Below are 14,782 nucleotides of genomic sequence, written 5' to 3'. Positions count from 1 at the left end.
ATGAATTCCATTAAATTGTTTTTTTTCTTAATCTAAAAGACGTTGGTCTTTATCTAATAAGAAAAGATTAACATAGGGCTGAAACAAACAGTGAGAAACTGAATAAAACAAACAGTGAGAAATGAATTGAAGAAAGTTTTTGTAATATTGATGTTGGTTGTGTAATTGGCACCATGTATTACAGTATTAGTTGCACAGCATCCATATATTGATTATGTAATCTTTCCCTGCTTTGGGCAGTTGTACAAAAACACGTTGAGCAACTTGATAGACCAGAAAATTTCTCTACATCCATTAACCCTTTCAATTGAAGAATCTGCTTCTGCTGCCAAAGAAGCCGATGATGAATTAAAGGTAAAGCCAAAATAACCGCAATGGTTTTCATATATTGTTTCTTATGTTGTAAACACTCCAACTTGTTTCCAATTGCCATGCATTTATGCTTGTCTTTCTTTTGAACCATAAAAACTGAGATTGCAAGAAACTGAAGGTTGTTTGGTAGATATGAAAAAGCGAGCATTGAATGATAGACTAATTGCGGAAAAAGGCTTCTTGGATGCAGATGGACTTCAAGCATCTCTCGTGAGTGTGTTACTCGCATATTATCATCGTTGCATGTTGTAAATGAAACATAAAACCTGACATTTTCTGTTATAGGTGTTTGGGCCTTCAAGCAACCATGGGAGGTTAATTTCTTCCCAGGGATTTCTGATTCTATCACTAGGTCGTCGGCTATCATCAATTCAATATGAGATTTGGAGGGTTGCCAAAGCAATTCGTAGAGCTGCTGGTGCTGCACTCAGTGGAGAATTCACCTAAAAACTAATGGGAAAAAGTCATACAGAGGAGAATGGAGATGGATGAAATCTTGTACTTGAGTTACCTGTAAATATTAGCGTTTCTTTTAACACGAGCAGAGTAGTTAGTTAATTAGTTAGCTTATCTGCATATTGTGGTACATAATTGTACATTAAGTTTTCTAAAAGGAGATGGATAGATATTCCAGCCGTTTGAAGAAATGTACACGGTGACAGCAGATTTTGTGCTTCTTATAATGAATGATCTGCACAAGTTTTTCTACATTTTGTTTAGAGCACAGATAAATTTAGGAACCAATTGCTTAATGATCTGCACAATTGCTTAATGAAAAAACTGTAGTGAGGAGAGTAGACCAGATGGAGAGAAGGCAAACAATTCGAGGCAGAGGAAGACCCAAAAAGACTATAAGAGAGGTTATCAAAAAGGATCTCGAACTTAATGATTTGGATAGAAGTATGGTACTTGATAGAACATTATGGCGGAAGTTGATCCATGTAGCCGACCTCACCTAGTGGGATAAGGCGTTGTTGTTGTTGTTGTACATCGGTTGAAGTTTGAATAGATAGACAAACAAAAATTTGGCAGAACAAAAAATATACAGAACAAAAGGTGATGAACATAAAATACACAGAAAATAATAAATAATAATATACAACAAAATAATAAAAAAGAGGACGCGCCAGGTAGGGGTCGAACCTACGACCTTCTGCTTAGGAAACAGACGCTCTATCCACTGAGCTACAAGCGCTTATTAATTATGAGGTGTGTAAAAATACAATAAATACTTAGATTCCGCCTAAAAGCTTTTTGGATGAAGATTTCAAAAGCATAGGCGCAATTGGAAGAGAGTGGAAGAAGACGATGGCGAATTGGCAGCTTTCTGCAACCACTTCACTATTTGTTCTGTTTAGTTGCTGAGAAGTTATGGACATTATTCGAGGTTTGCAGCCCATAATGGTCCTATCCGACACGAATAGGATTGCCTCCGGTGAAGGATACATGTGGTTCAGACAAAAAAATAAAAGTTAGTCGAAGCTCCCAGCCTCATCTTAAAGATATTGAAAATATCTCATTTGAAAAGCAAATACTTTGGATTTTACAAGTCCCTAATGATTGATTAAGCACAAACACAAACAGATACACCCAGACCATCAAATGAAAGTTTTTTTTTTTTTTATATATTACAGGCTGGCTAAAAACAGAAAGAACAAATAGCTATGTACACAAATGCATTGTCGAAGAATTGGCTAGTAAGGCTAAATTCAGGAAGGTTGGAGCAAAGTTAAGAATCCTGACCCTCATCTCTTGATCTAAGGAAAGACCCTATTTAGCTAAAGCATCGGCAGAGGCATTAACTTCTCTATAAATATGACGAATTCTAAACAAAGTGAATCGGTTCAACGCCAGATTGATGCTATGCATTAGAGCAACACAAGGGTGATGAGGAGAAACCCCGCTTTTAATGAATTAGACAACCAATTGAGAATCAATTTTGATTTTCAACTTCAAGAAACCACTACTTATAGCCAGTTGAGAAGTATGCAGGATGGCCCAAAACTTAACCTTCACAATGGTGCATTGACCCAAATTAGGCGCAAAGCCCACAATAAAATGACCCCAATAATTTCTGATAACACCTCCCAGAGAGGCAACGATAAATAGCTGAAGAAAAGGTCCTATCACAATTAAGCTCAACAAACTCGTTGTGGAGGCTACCAACTAAAAAGCTTCATATGATTAGGGAATAATCTGGAATGGTTCCCTTTTTCCTCTCTATGCATCATAATGGCATTAGAAGTGGTTCTAGTTTCATAGGTGAAAATATCATAGTCCTCACTCCAAAAGCCATTGAAAGCCCTGTTATTTCTCCTCTTCCAAATGGCTTCAAGGACAAGCCAAATTAGATTCCAACCCACCTTAGCAAGCCCCATATGGTTCAAATTAAAGGACAACCAGTGAGGAAGTTGCTGGTTCTAGAACTAGTCATCTCTATGGTGCAATTTAGAGAAAATCGAATTCCATAAACCCATGGAGAAAGGGCAATCAAGAAGGATATGAATAGTACTTTCCACTTGCCCAATGCAAACTGGACATAGAGCATCCTGGGCTATACCTTTGGCAAAGTGAAGAGCATTAGAAGGAAGGGCATTGTGAGACATTTTCCAGAGGAAGGCTTTAGTTCTTTCAGGTTCTGGCCAAGCCCAGAGAAGGAGAAATAATCTGTTGTTGTTTCCCATCGCAGGGGCTAAGGAGCTGGCATGAGCAGAGGAAACATTGAAACTTCCATATGCCATCTCTACCCATCTCATCAAATTCATCCTCCCAAGGGAAGAAGAATGAGGAGGAATAACCATGATGAGATTGCTAATGTGGTTCGGTAACATTTCTAGAAGGTAGCGGTGATTCCACGATCCATCCACAAGGGTAAGCTGAGATAAAGTCTTTTTGAGTGTAGGAGCTTTGGAGAGGCCTAATGGCATTATCCTTTAAAACACCAGCTTCATCCGCCCACCAATATGTCTAGAATAGAATATGGTTTCCATCACCCACATTCCAGGACATTGAGTTCCTAAAAGATTCCCAAACCGAGGAGATACCCCTCTAGCATCTCGTGATATTTTTACTATTAGTGTGGAAAGAAGGCATCCCATCACCACACTTGTACTTCCCTCTTAACACTCTGACCCAAAGCTTATCTTTATCACAACATGCTTCCTATGCCAACTTTTTAAGGAAAGCATCATTAACCTCCCTCATCTTTTTAATGCCCAGACCGCCTCACTTACAAGGAACGCAAATAATATCCTAAGCTATAGTATGCCACTTTTGGTTCCCTTGATGTTCCCCCCAAAGGAAACCTCTGCTCATCTTGTCTAACTCATCACACACCGATCTTGGAAGCCGCTCAGATTGCATGACATAAGTAGGAATCGCCAAGAGCATAAACTTAATGAGGGTGGTTCTTCCCACCAGAGACATGTTTTTCGCCTTCCAAGCTGAAAGTTTAGAAGCATCCATGTCCAAAATGTGCTTATAAGTGCTTCAAGACGACTTCTTGTGATGAATTCACTCACAAATATTTTTCGAGGTTGTCAATTCATCCAAATCCCAGTTTGGAGCTTTTCTCCTCCTCAACCGTCTAGTTAACATTTTTGAAGAAATATATCTTGGTTTTTCCCTTATTGATGTTTTGGCTTGAGCTTGGAAAAAAATGATTCAGACAATCTTGAAGGATACTACTATAGCTTGCTCTATAGTGGCTTCCTCAAATACTACTATAGCTTTTTCTATATCAAGCTTCACAACCATCCAACCTTTATTTCCCTTCCTAAAGCGCATAGAATGTAAAACTTCTTGGGCTATTATGATGTTATCACGACTTTGCCTATTAGGCAGAAAACTGCACTGCACTGGGTTAACTAGTTTCCCCATGATGTGTCTGAACTTAGTAGCAAGCACCTTCATAAGGATTTTATAGGAGACGTTGAAGAGGATACTAGCGAGAAATTGGGTTAGTTTAGAGGTATTATCTTACTTTGGCACAAGGACAATCAAAGTACCATTAAAGTCTGCCACATTCTCAGGGTTTTGGAAAAAGAACATATGAGCTCACATAGGGCTAGACGGATAACTTCCCATTGATTCTGGTAGAAAATAGGTTGCAACCCATCATCTCCTGGGGATTTGAGGCCTCCTATCTGGAAGAGTAACTACTTAATTTCAATCTTAGAGATATCCTTTCCCAAATCCTGAGTCTCCACATCAAATAGAGTAGGGAACCCATCCCACAGGAAAAGGGCAATGGGCTAATGAGTTTTAGAGAACTTATCCAGGAAGTTCCTAGAAAATTCATGCTCAATGGTGTCCACTCTCCATCTTCTAGCTAAAGACTTTCATAGAAATTCCTCCTCTTATGAATGACAGTTGCTAAATGGAAAAATTTGAAGTTCTGATCTCTATACTTTAGCCATTTACAACTAGATTTCTTCTACCAAAGGATATCCTCCCTAAAGAGGACTTGTTCAAGGTCATTCCATAGCTTCCCCTATAAATCAAATAGAAAGGGGTTATAAGAAATATTAAGCTTTTTTGCAATACCTTCTAGGCTCTCAAGAACCCATTTCTTTTGATAGAAAATGTGGTCAAACACATCTCTATTCCATCCTTTAAGCTTCTCCATGAAATTGGATAAATTCATATTCTAGTGGATTAGGAATTTCCAATTGTTCTTCACGAAAGTTGGAAAGTCACTACAGGTAAGCCACACTGCCTTAAATCTGAAGGGTATCCTTTCCATTTTATAATTTAAAGAGGATTTGAACTTCAAGTGAAGGGGATTATGATCGTAAGTGAAGGGTGGAATATGACACAAGTGGGCTTTAGGAAATCTAACCCTTCACTCCCTATTAATCAGAACCTTGTTTAGCCTTTCATGCACCCTATTCCGATTCCAGCTGAAGGTGAAGCCTTCAAAACCCATGTCTAGAAGCTAACATACTTGAATGGTAGATTTAAAAACAAGGGAATTCTTTGCCAAAGGGCTCCATGATCCCCCATTCTTCTCATGGGGGAAAATAAAGGAGTTGAAATCTTCTGCCACCATCCATTCGCCACTAGTACTCGAAACCAAATCAATAAGGTCCTCCCATAGGACCTTCCTCAGAGGAACTTGAGATCAACCATATATTTAGATAAAGAACCAACAATTCTATTTCTTAAAAGAAACCTTCAGGTGCAGTGTTTGCATAGACAAATAAATGAATTCCACATCCCATGAGTCCCTCCAAAGGCACCAGATCCCTCCTAGTTGGCTCGTAGCGTCCACACATAGGGTTTTGTCAAAATTGCACTTCTTAGTAAGAATATTCGTTGTATTGGAGTCTCCATGAGTTTCAACAAGAATAACTAAGTCAATAGAGTAGTTGTTGGTCAGAATTTTAATCAAAAGGGCCAAACTTTTTCTTCCTGAGCCTCTACTGTTCCATGTGATAATATTCATGGATAACTTAAGGAATTTGGGCCCTATTGGGCGATGTCACCTGGGCTAGAGAGCCTTTAGTACACAAACATGGATTATTCTCTTTAGGTAAGGGCCCAATGTTTGTAACCCCCATAGTTTCACTCATATGAGTGTCATTCCTCAAAATTGTGCCTTGGCCCACCTGTACCCCAGGCTAAGGTTGGGTTCTAGGATGGGTCATGCTATTGTGAACCACTTTAATCATGTTAAACAAGAGTCCATATCAAATCTATTACCCACCTCCCTTATTCTTTCCAAAATCATTTCATCTTTGTGTCGTTTCTCTTCGTCACTAAGGCCTGTTCCCTTCTCTGTACCAACATCCTTATCATTTGAACTTTTTGTGTGAGTCACTAAATGGGACCCACTCGAGGACAATTGCCCTTCCCCTTTTGTCCTAGCCACCTTTTTGTTACTCTACTTCTTTGGATTGGCTGAATTGTCCATGGCCCTACTCTTCTTGCCCATAGGATGCTTTTGGGGATTCTTACCACCCATTCCTCACCACCATCTTCTGAGCAAATTGCTTTTGTGTTGCTACAACCTTATCCTACTGATCCCCTACATTGGCCTTATAGCCATGTTTCATATCCTAATTGGGTTTCTTCCCCTGGTCATTCCTAACCACCTTAGAGTTTATAACACCATGCTTTGACTTGTCATAATCGCTCCCAGTATGTCGTCATTGTCCCTCCTTTTTTCCTCTAACTTTGTCTTTTTACCAACATCCTTGGACAAAGTAAAAGTCATCAAGCATATCCACTTGCTTGATAGGACCCCCTTTTGGCCAACTGTGATTGAGTTTAGTTACATCTGGATGACCACTTTTCACATCTACCTTGGATTTTGATAATTAACAATTGATAATTGTTATGCATACGTCACTTGTATACTAAAATCACATAGCAATTATATCATTTTCTTCTCTTTTATTGCTTATTTTGTGTTGAAACAATAGGAACTTAGCTTCTTTTGAGTCTTTATCTAGAAGATGCTAAAGTTAATGAATTTATAGTAATTTTGATTGTATTTTGTGTAGAGATGTAGTAGAGGCATGGAAGAGAATTGATGAACTGAAGTGTCGCCCTTAGCGAGTCAGGACCGCTAAGCCTAAGCAAGCCGCTTAGCATAAGAAGCCACATTGGAAGATAACTGTTACGAGTAAGCGCACATCCTACGCTTAGCACGTGGCTACTTGATTCAGCTGGACATGCGTGCTCAGTGCGAGTGTCGCGCTAAATGCACAAGGAAGTTCTAATTGGCCAATCAATTGGTGAAGCATATAAAACGAAAGGAAACATTTGTTTCCTTAGTAGGAAGAAACCAACAAGAAGCAGAGGAGCAAGGAAACTAATAAGCCATTGTTGAAGGAAATCAATTCCAGAGCTCTAGCCGATTCGTTTCAATCCATTTCTCTTCCATTTTCTTCCCTTTGATCCTACTTTTATATTTGTAAGTCTCTCATGATAATGAGAGGATAAAACCACCTGTTGTTGGGAGTTATGCAAACTAAACTCTTTGATGTAATGATTCTAAACTCTCTATTAATATGATGTTGATATTATTGTTCATCTTTGTGCTCATTCACATGCTTGTGGTCTGATCATCCATTTTCATGTACTGTTTTAGGATATACATATTGGGAAATGTTTATATGCTAAGAACTTGGGAAGAACATCTAGGTAATCCATGTCTAGGGATAGAGTGGTATTGTCTAGCCTATTTATGCATCTCTGCTCGTAATGCAAATTATTTAATATAAGTCTTAATCCATGTCTAGGGATATTAGGTGATTTAGGCTCTGCTACATCCCAATGTGAGACAATGGTCTTTTCAAGGAATCAACACTGATCCCGTAACAGATCTTTCTCTGAAATCTAAAACAAATATGACGAAAAAACATTACAAGAAAATGAGAATATCTCTAAAGCAAAACACTGTTGAAATCACTAAACAACTAATTTAAGTTTTCATTTGTTTATCCTTTTTCAAGAAAAGTTATCTTGTATTTGAGCTTTTTTATTTACTCACTCATTGAGTGTTATTGAATACTTGTATTCATTCAAACTACTATTTGTGAAAGCTAGGAGTGGCTTTGTGTTAAATAATACTTGGGTTTCTTAGTTTCAGGGGGAGTTTAAGATAGTTCCAGAAGTGGTATTAAGAATACTTGTATAGCTAGGAGTGACAGGTCAAAATACTTGTTTTGTAATCAAGTTTTGATTTCCTTTATTGTTCTGTAAGGGAGAACCAAACGTAGCTCAGGTTGAGTGAACCAGTATAAACCAAGTGTTTCTACATCATTCTTTGATGGTTTGTTAAGCATTCTATTAGCACCTTTTGTCATTATTTTCATACCAAGTATTTGCCTGAAAAACTATTTTAAAGACTTTATCTTATTTAGTCATTGGACGATCAAGCTTGGCCTTATTAAAAACTGTTTTCTTTTAAGTGGATGACTAACAATACATATACATATTTGTCTATATTTGTGTTAAAAGTTTTAAAAAGGTATTATATTTGATTAACACGATATTCAACCCCTCTTCTAGTGTCATTGTTTCTATTTCAAGTTTCTGTTCAAGCGTTTTGAAGCTTACCCGCTTACTTAACACCTAATTATGACTTTCCTCTAGGGAGTAGAAATGTTTGGCCTTGGGGAATACTCCCCCCTCCTTTTCTTTATTCTCCTCAGCCATCCTTTTTCCCATAGTTCCTCTAAGAGCTCCTTATCTTATTCTACTTCCTCAACCATACCATAACCAACGGTTGAGACTCTTCATGGCTAAGGAGTTTTTTGTTGTAGGGAGCTGATAAATGCTTTTTGAACCTTATGTTTGTGAGCAATCATCTTTGTTTTCCTTAGCATTTTAGATTGGAACTACTTGTTTTGTTAATAAAATTGTGAAAACTAATTTTAGGAAACAAAAATAGAATTTACTATGTTTTTGTGAATATTTTGCATACAAGACATTTTCAAGGAAAAGTCAAAAGTAGAGTTGATTATCCCAATTTGCCACAATGAATGGAGTGTTCACCACAATGAACGAGGATAAGAAGTGAAGTGCCAAAGTGAGCAATTTCACCCCAACAAATTCATATCTCACCACAACAAATCATCAAGTCTGGGACCGTGACTGAAATAACAAAAATCACACTAGAAGGGGAGAGGGGGGGGGGGGTTGAATAGTGTGTTAATAAAAGATAATGAATTTATAGAATTAAAAGTTTATCATGTGGAAGCAATTCCTTCCAAGATTATTTTGATGATGCCAAAGAATCAAGAGTTAAGCAAATTCCAAAGATTCAAGAATCAAGATTCAAGAATCAAGATTCAAGAATCAAGTTTCAAGAATCGAGATTCAAGACTCAAGATTCAAGAATCAAGAGAAGACTTAATCAAGACAAGTACTAAAAACATTTTTCAAAACATTGAATAGCACAAGAAGTTTTCACAAAATCATTACCAAAGAGTTTTAGTCTCTGGTAATCGATTACCAGAAGGTAGTAATCGATTACCAGTAGCCAACATTATTTTCAAAACTGATTTACAAAGTTGTAATCGATTACCATAAGCATGTAATCGATTACCAGTGTTTTAAAATGTTAGATTTCAAATTTCAAGAGTCAAAACTTGTGTTTAAACATTTTCAAATCATTTTAAACTTGTGTAATCGATTACATAATACTTGTAATCGATTACCAGTGTTTCTAAACGTTTTAATTTTCAAATTTAAACATGAAGAGTCACATCTGTTGATGTGTAATCGATTACACCTTGATGGTAATCGATTACCAGTGACTCATTTCAAAAAATAAATTTCCAAAAGTGACAATTCTTCAAGTGACTTGTTTAGGAAGATTTTTTCAAAAGTCACAACTTTTTAAGTGACTAGTTTTCAAAAGAGTCACAATTTTTAAAGGGTGACTAGTTTTAAAGAAATTACCAAGAGTCACAAACTTTAACTTGAGTCATCAAGAGATTATAAATATGTGACCATGACATGAATTTAAAATCATCCTTCAACAATCTTTCAACACTTTCTACAAAACTTTCTAATTCATTTCTCTTCATCTTTCTAAAAGTTTTTGTTCAACACTTTCTCTTCCAAGAAAAGTTCATTGTTCAAAAACTTTGCTATTCATCTTTTTCATTCTCTTCTCCCTTTGACAAAAGAATAGAAGGACTAACCGCCTGAATTCTTTTGTGTCTCTCTTCTCTCTTTCCAAGAGAATTCAAAGGACTAACCGCCTATGAATTCTTTTGATTCTTCCCTTCCCCTTAAACAAAAGATCTCAAAGGACTAACCGCCTGAGATATCTTTTGTTTCCCCTTACAAAGATTCAAAGGACTAACTGCCTGAGAATTCTTTGTCCCAACACATTGGAGGGTACATCCTTTGTGGTACAAGTAGATGGTACATCTACTTGGGGATTGTTATACTGAGAACAAGAGAGGGTACATCTCTTGTGGATCAGTTCAAGTGGAGGGTACATCCACTTGGTTTTTTCAAAGAGAACAAGGTAGGGTACATCCCTTGTGGATCTTTGGCTTGTAAAGGATTTTACAAGGTTGAAAGAAATCTCAAGAACTGCAGGTTGCTTGGGGACTGGATGTAGGCACGGTTTGTGGTCGAACCAGTATAAATCTTGTGTTTGTCTTCTTCTTCCCTACACTCTTTAATTTCCGCTGTGTACTTTTAATTGTTGCTTTTACTTTTGGTTAAGTTATTGTTTCTATTCTTTACTTTCGTAACTTAGTAGTAAAAGCCTAGTTGAATCTAGTAACATTAAGAAGGATAAATTTTTAATCAGTCAAGACACATTAATAATTAATTCAACCCCCCTTCTTAATTATTCCGAGGCCACTTGATCCAACAATTGGTATCAGAGCAGGTATCTTGTAGAACGTTTAACAAGTTCAAGATTCATGGCTTCCTCAAATTCTCTGTTTCCTGAAGGAAACTCCATCCATAGGCCACCTATCTTTAATGGTGAGGGTTACCACTATTGGAAAACCCGAATGTAAATCTGTATTGAAGCCATAGATTTAAACATTTGGGAAGCAATAGAAATAGGACCTTACATACCCACCACAGTAGATGCAAGCACTAGCACAACAACACAAAAACCTAGAGATAAATGGACTGAAGAGGATAAAAGAAGAATCCAATATAATCTTAAAGCCAAAAACATCATCACTTCTGCCCTAGGAATAGATGAGTATTTTAGAGTGTCAAAATGTTCAAATGCAAAGGAGATGTGGGATACTCTCCAACTTACACATGAAGGCACCACTGATGCGAAAAGATCTAGAGTCAATACCCTTACACATGAATATGAATTATTTAGGATGAACCCTAATGAGAACATCCACAGTATGCAGAAAAGATTCACACACATAGTGAATCATCTTGCATCCTTAGAAAAAATTTTCCCTAATGAAGATTTAATTAATAAAGTTTTAAGATGTTTAAGTAGGGAATGACAGCCCAAGGTAACTGCCATTTAAGAAAGTAAAGACCTTTCCTCTATGTCTCTTGCCACTTTGTTTGGCAAATTGCAGGAACATGAAATGGAACTTCAACGTCTCAATCAAAATGAAGAGACCAACAAAAGGAAAAGAAGCATAGCACTTAAAGCCTCCTCCTTAATGCAAGAAGAAGAAGAAGAAGAAGAAGAAGAAGAAGAAGAAGAATCTGATGATGAAGAAGACTTCTCACTCTTTGTGAAGAAGTTTCATAAATTCATCAAAAATAGAAGAATGGAGAGAAGCCATAACTTCAACAATGGGAAGAGATCTCAAGAAGTTTCTCCAACACTTAAATGCTATAAGTGTAATCAACCCGGTCACATAAAAGCAATCTGCCCCTCAAATGAGTCATGCCCCAGAAGAATGAGAAGAAAAGCTATAAAGAAAGAAGATCCAAGAAGGCATATATTGCTTGGGATGACAATGACTCATCCGATTGTTCGAAGAAGGAGATCAACCTTCTATCCAAGGACTATGAGAGCGATGAGAACATTTCTCAAGAAGATTAAGCAAAAAAAGAAAAAGTCTGACTTCCATCTTTGAAGATCTAGGCACTTAAATCATGAAAAAGGTAACATCAAAACCATTCTCTTTTAAATTAAGTTGATTGAAATTTTTTCTTTCAATTAACATGTTTATATGATGACTAACAAATTTTTATTTGTTTGTCTTGATTGATTGCTATGTGTTTATGTGTTTGATTGAGTTATTTTCTTTCTCGAAGCATGAAGTTTATTATTAAATCAAATAGTTGATAGTACCTATGCTTCTTGCATGATTTTTAGTATGATATGTGAATTACTTGCTTAAAAGTCATTCACAAAGTTTTTTTTTTAAAAAATCTATTATGTTATATATATTTATTTTCATAAAAGATTTTTTAGATATAAATTATTTTGAACACTTTTCAAATCCTTTCACTCTAAGAATTCATTTAGTACTTAGTTTTCCTAAAAAGCTCTCTAGTAATCAATTACCACAATATGTAATCGATTACAACGAGTCAGGCTGAGTGTAATCGATTACCAAAAGCTGTAATCGATTACAACGCATCCCTAGTGCTTATAAATTCAATTTTCAGAATTCATGAACCAGAACCTCCATTTCTCTCACGAAACCCTTGTTCCCAATTTTTCTTTCTGCCATAACTTACTCATTTCTTATCCAAACCACTTCCCACAAAGCCCAAAATTCATCTTTTTTCATTCTCTTTCATTTCAACCGATTGAAATTTCGAATAAGTCTCTCAAATGTCGGAACCATCAAAGAAGTGAAAAGGTTCTTCGAGTAAAAGCCAATAGCATTCTGAGGCTCAGGATACTCCAATTCCTTCCTCCATTTCCTCATCCTCATTGTTCTCATCAGAAGAACAACGTATACGATACACAAACCTCTTCTCCTCTCATTCTATCATAGACCCTAAGTTTATAGATATGGATTTCTTTTCTGATGAGAGTTTTGAATGCATTCAAGCATTTCAAAACTCAAATCTCATTCTCTTTATGTCACTAAAATTGCCTGTGTATTCTCTATTGGTAAAAGCTTTTTATTCTAATCTTGAAATTCAAGAAAGTACCTTGATTTCAGAGGTTTATGGGATAAAGATGGTCATTGACCAATCCCTCTTCTATGATCTGACTCAATTGTCTAGTGAAGGTATACCATTTGAAGGTACACTAGATGATGATTGGAAATTTGATTTTTCTATGCATGATGCTCGCCGGTTGGTTTGCACCAACCAAGCGGATATGACCGAAAGGCTGCTTGCCGGTTCATTGGCTCTTGAAAGCCGCATCCTTCACTATCTTATTGTTTGTATCTTACTCCCAAGATCTTCAAACCTTGCACAGGTTTCTGAAGAAGATCTTATAGTCGTGTGGGCCTTTCATACCGGCCGACAAATTGATTGGGCACATTTAGTCCGGTATCACATGCATAAGGCATTACGATTAAATGCTCCTTTACCATATCCACATTTAGTCACTCTTTTCCTTCAACATTTTAACATCCCTCTTGATTCTGAACCATATATTCCAATCAAGAGATCTTTCTTGATCGGTGCTGCTGTGGTTGCGTCCTTTGGTTACCGCAAAGAGCGTGATGACTCTTGGGTAAAAAAGGGTGCTCAACCAAATGATGATGAAGGACAATTACCGGTTGAAGGGGACTCTTCTCTCCTTTAGAGTATTTTGGACAGGTTCGATGGACTTCAAACCTATGTTGGTGAGAGGTTTGATGCTTTGGAACGACAAGTGGACATGCGATTCGATGCAATGGACTCAAGAATCACAAAGGTTGAAGAAGATGTCACCATCATTCGCGACTGCCTTGATTTACCTCCACCACCACCATCAGTTTAGACATTATTATTGTTATATTTTGTTTCTAAAGCCTTGTATTTGGCTATATGCTTATGACATTTGAACACTTAGTATTTTTAATATTTGCGTAGTATGACTGAATATTTAAGGGTTGTGATATATGACTATGTGGTTTGCATTTCAATTTGGTTTTATTCATGTCTTGCTTCATGAATGGTTAATCTTTTATGTTTGTTTTACAAAATATGCTTTGTGTATGTTTTAAATTATGTATGTTTTACGCACTTTCGCCTTTTTGATGTTGCCAAAAGGGGAGAGAAAATGGGTATTTTAGAAATCAAGATATTATATTTTTTCAAAGCTTTAAAATTAAGCATAAATTCAAAAAGAAAGGGGGAGAAAGGGATGAGTGAACGGTAGAACAAAACATGTATGCATTCTCTTGATTTCAGGATTGTCATCATCAAAAAAGGGGAGATTGTGGAAGCAATGCCTTCCAAGATTATTTTGATGATGTCAAAGAATTAAGAGTTAAGCAAATTCCAAAGATTCAAGAATCAAGTTTCAAGAATCAAGATTCAAGATTCAAGAATCAAGTTTCAAGAATCAAGATTCAAGACTCAAGATTCAAGAATCAAGAGAAGACTTAATCAAGATAAGTACTAAAAACGTTTTTCAAAACATTGAATAACACAAGAAGTTTTCACAGAATCATTACCAAAGAGTTTTAGTCTCTGGTAATCGATTACCAGAAGGTAGTAATCGATTACCAGTAGCCAGCATTATTTTCAAAACTAATTTACAAAGCTGTAATCGATTACCATAAGCATGTAATCGATTACCAGTGTTTTAAAAACGTTAGATTTCAAATTTCAAGAGTCACAACTTGTGTTTAAACATTTTCAAATCATTTTAAACTTGTGTAATCAATTACACAATACTTGTAATCGATTACCAGTGTTTCTAAACATTTTAATTTTCAAATTTAAACATGAAGAGTCACATCTGTTGATGTGTAATCGATTACACCTTGATGGTAATCGATTACCAGTGACTCATTTCGAAAAATAAATTTCCAAAAGTGACAAT

The 14,782-nt window shown here is 36.4% G+C and overlaps 1 non-coding gene across 1 annotated transcript; it reads right to left on the bottom strand.

The window, feature by feature from the left end:
* Window positions 1-1,494: 1,494 nt before the first annotated feature.
* Window positions 1,495-1,567, bottom strand: TRNAR-CCU (transfer RNA arginine (anticodon CCU)). The gene has a single exon. It is a non-coding gene; the product is annotated as a tRNA-Arg (tRNA).
* Between the last annotated feature and the right edge of the window lie 13,215 nt (window positions 1,568-14,782).

This window comes from Glycine max, chromosome 12 (assembly GCF_000004515.6).
Source record: "Glycine max cultivar Williams 82 chromosome 12, Glycine_max_v4.0, whole genome shotgun sequence".
Lineage (NCBI taxonomy): Eukaryota > Viridiplantae > Streptophyta > Magnoliopsida > Fabales > Fabaceae > Glycine > Glycine max.
The sequence above is the reverse complement of the archived record's forward strand: the minus strand, read 5'-3'. Positions and strand labels throughout refer to the sequence as shown.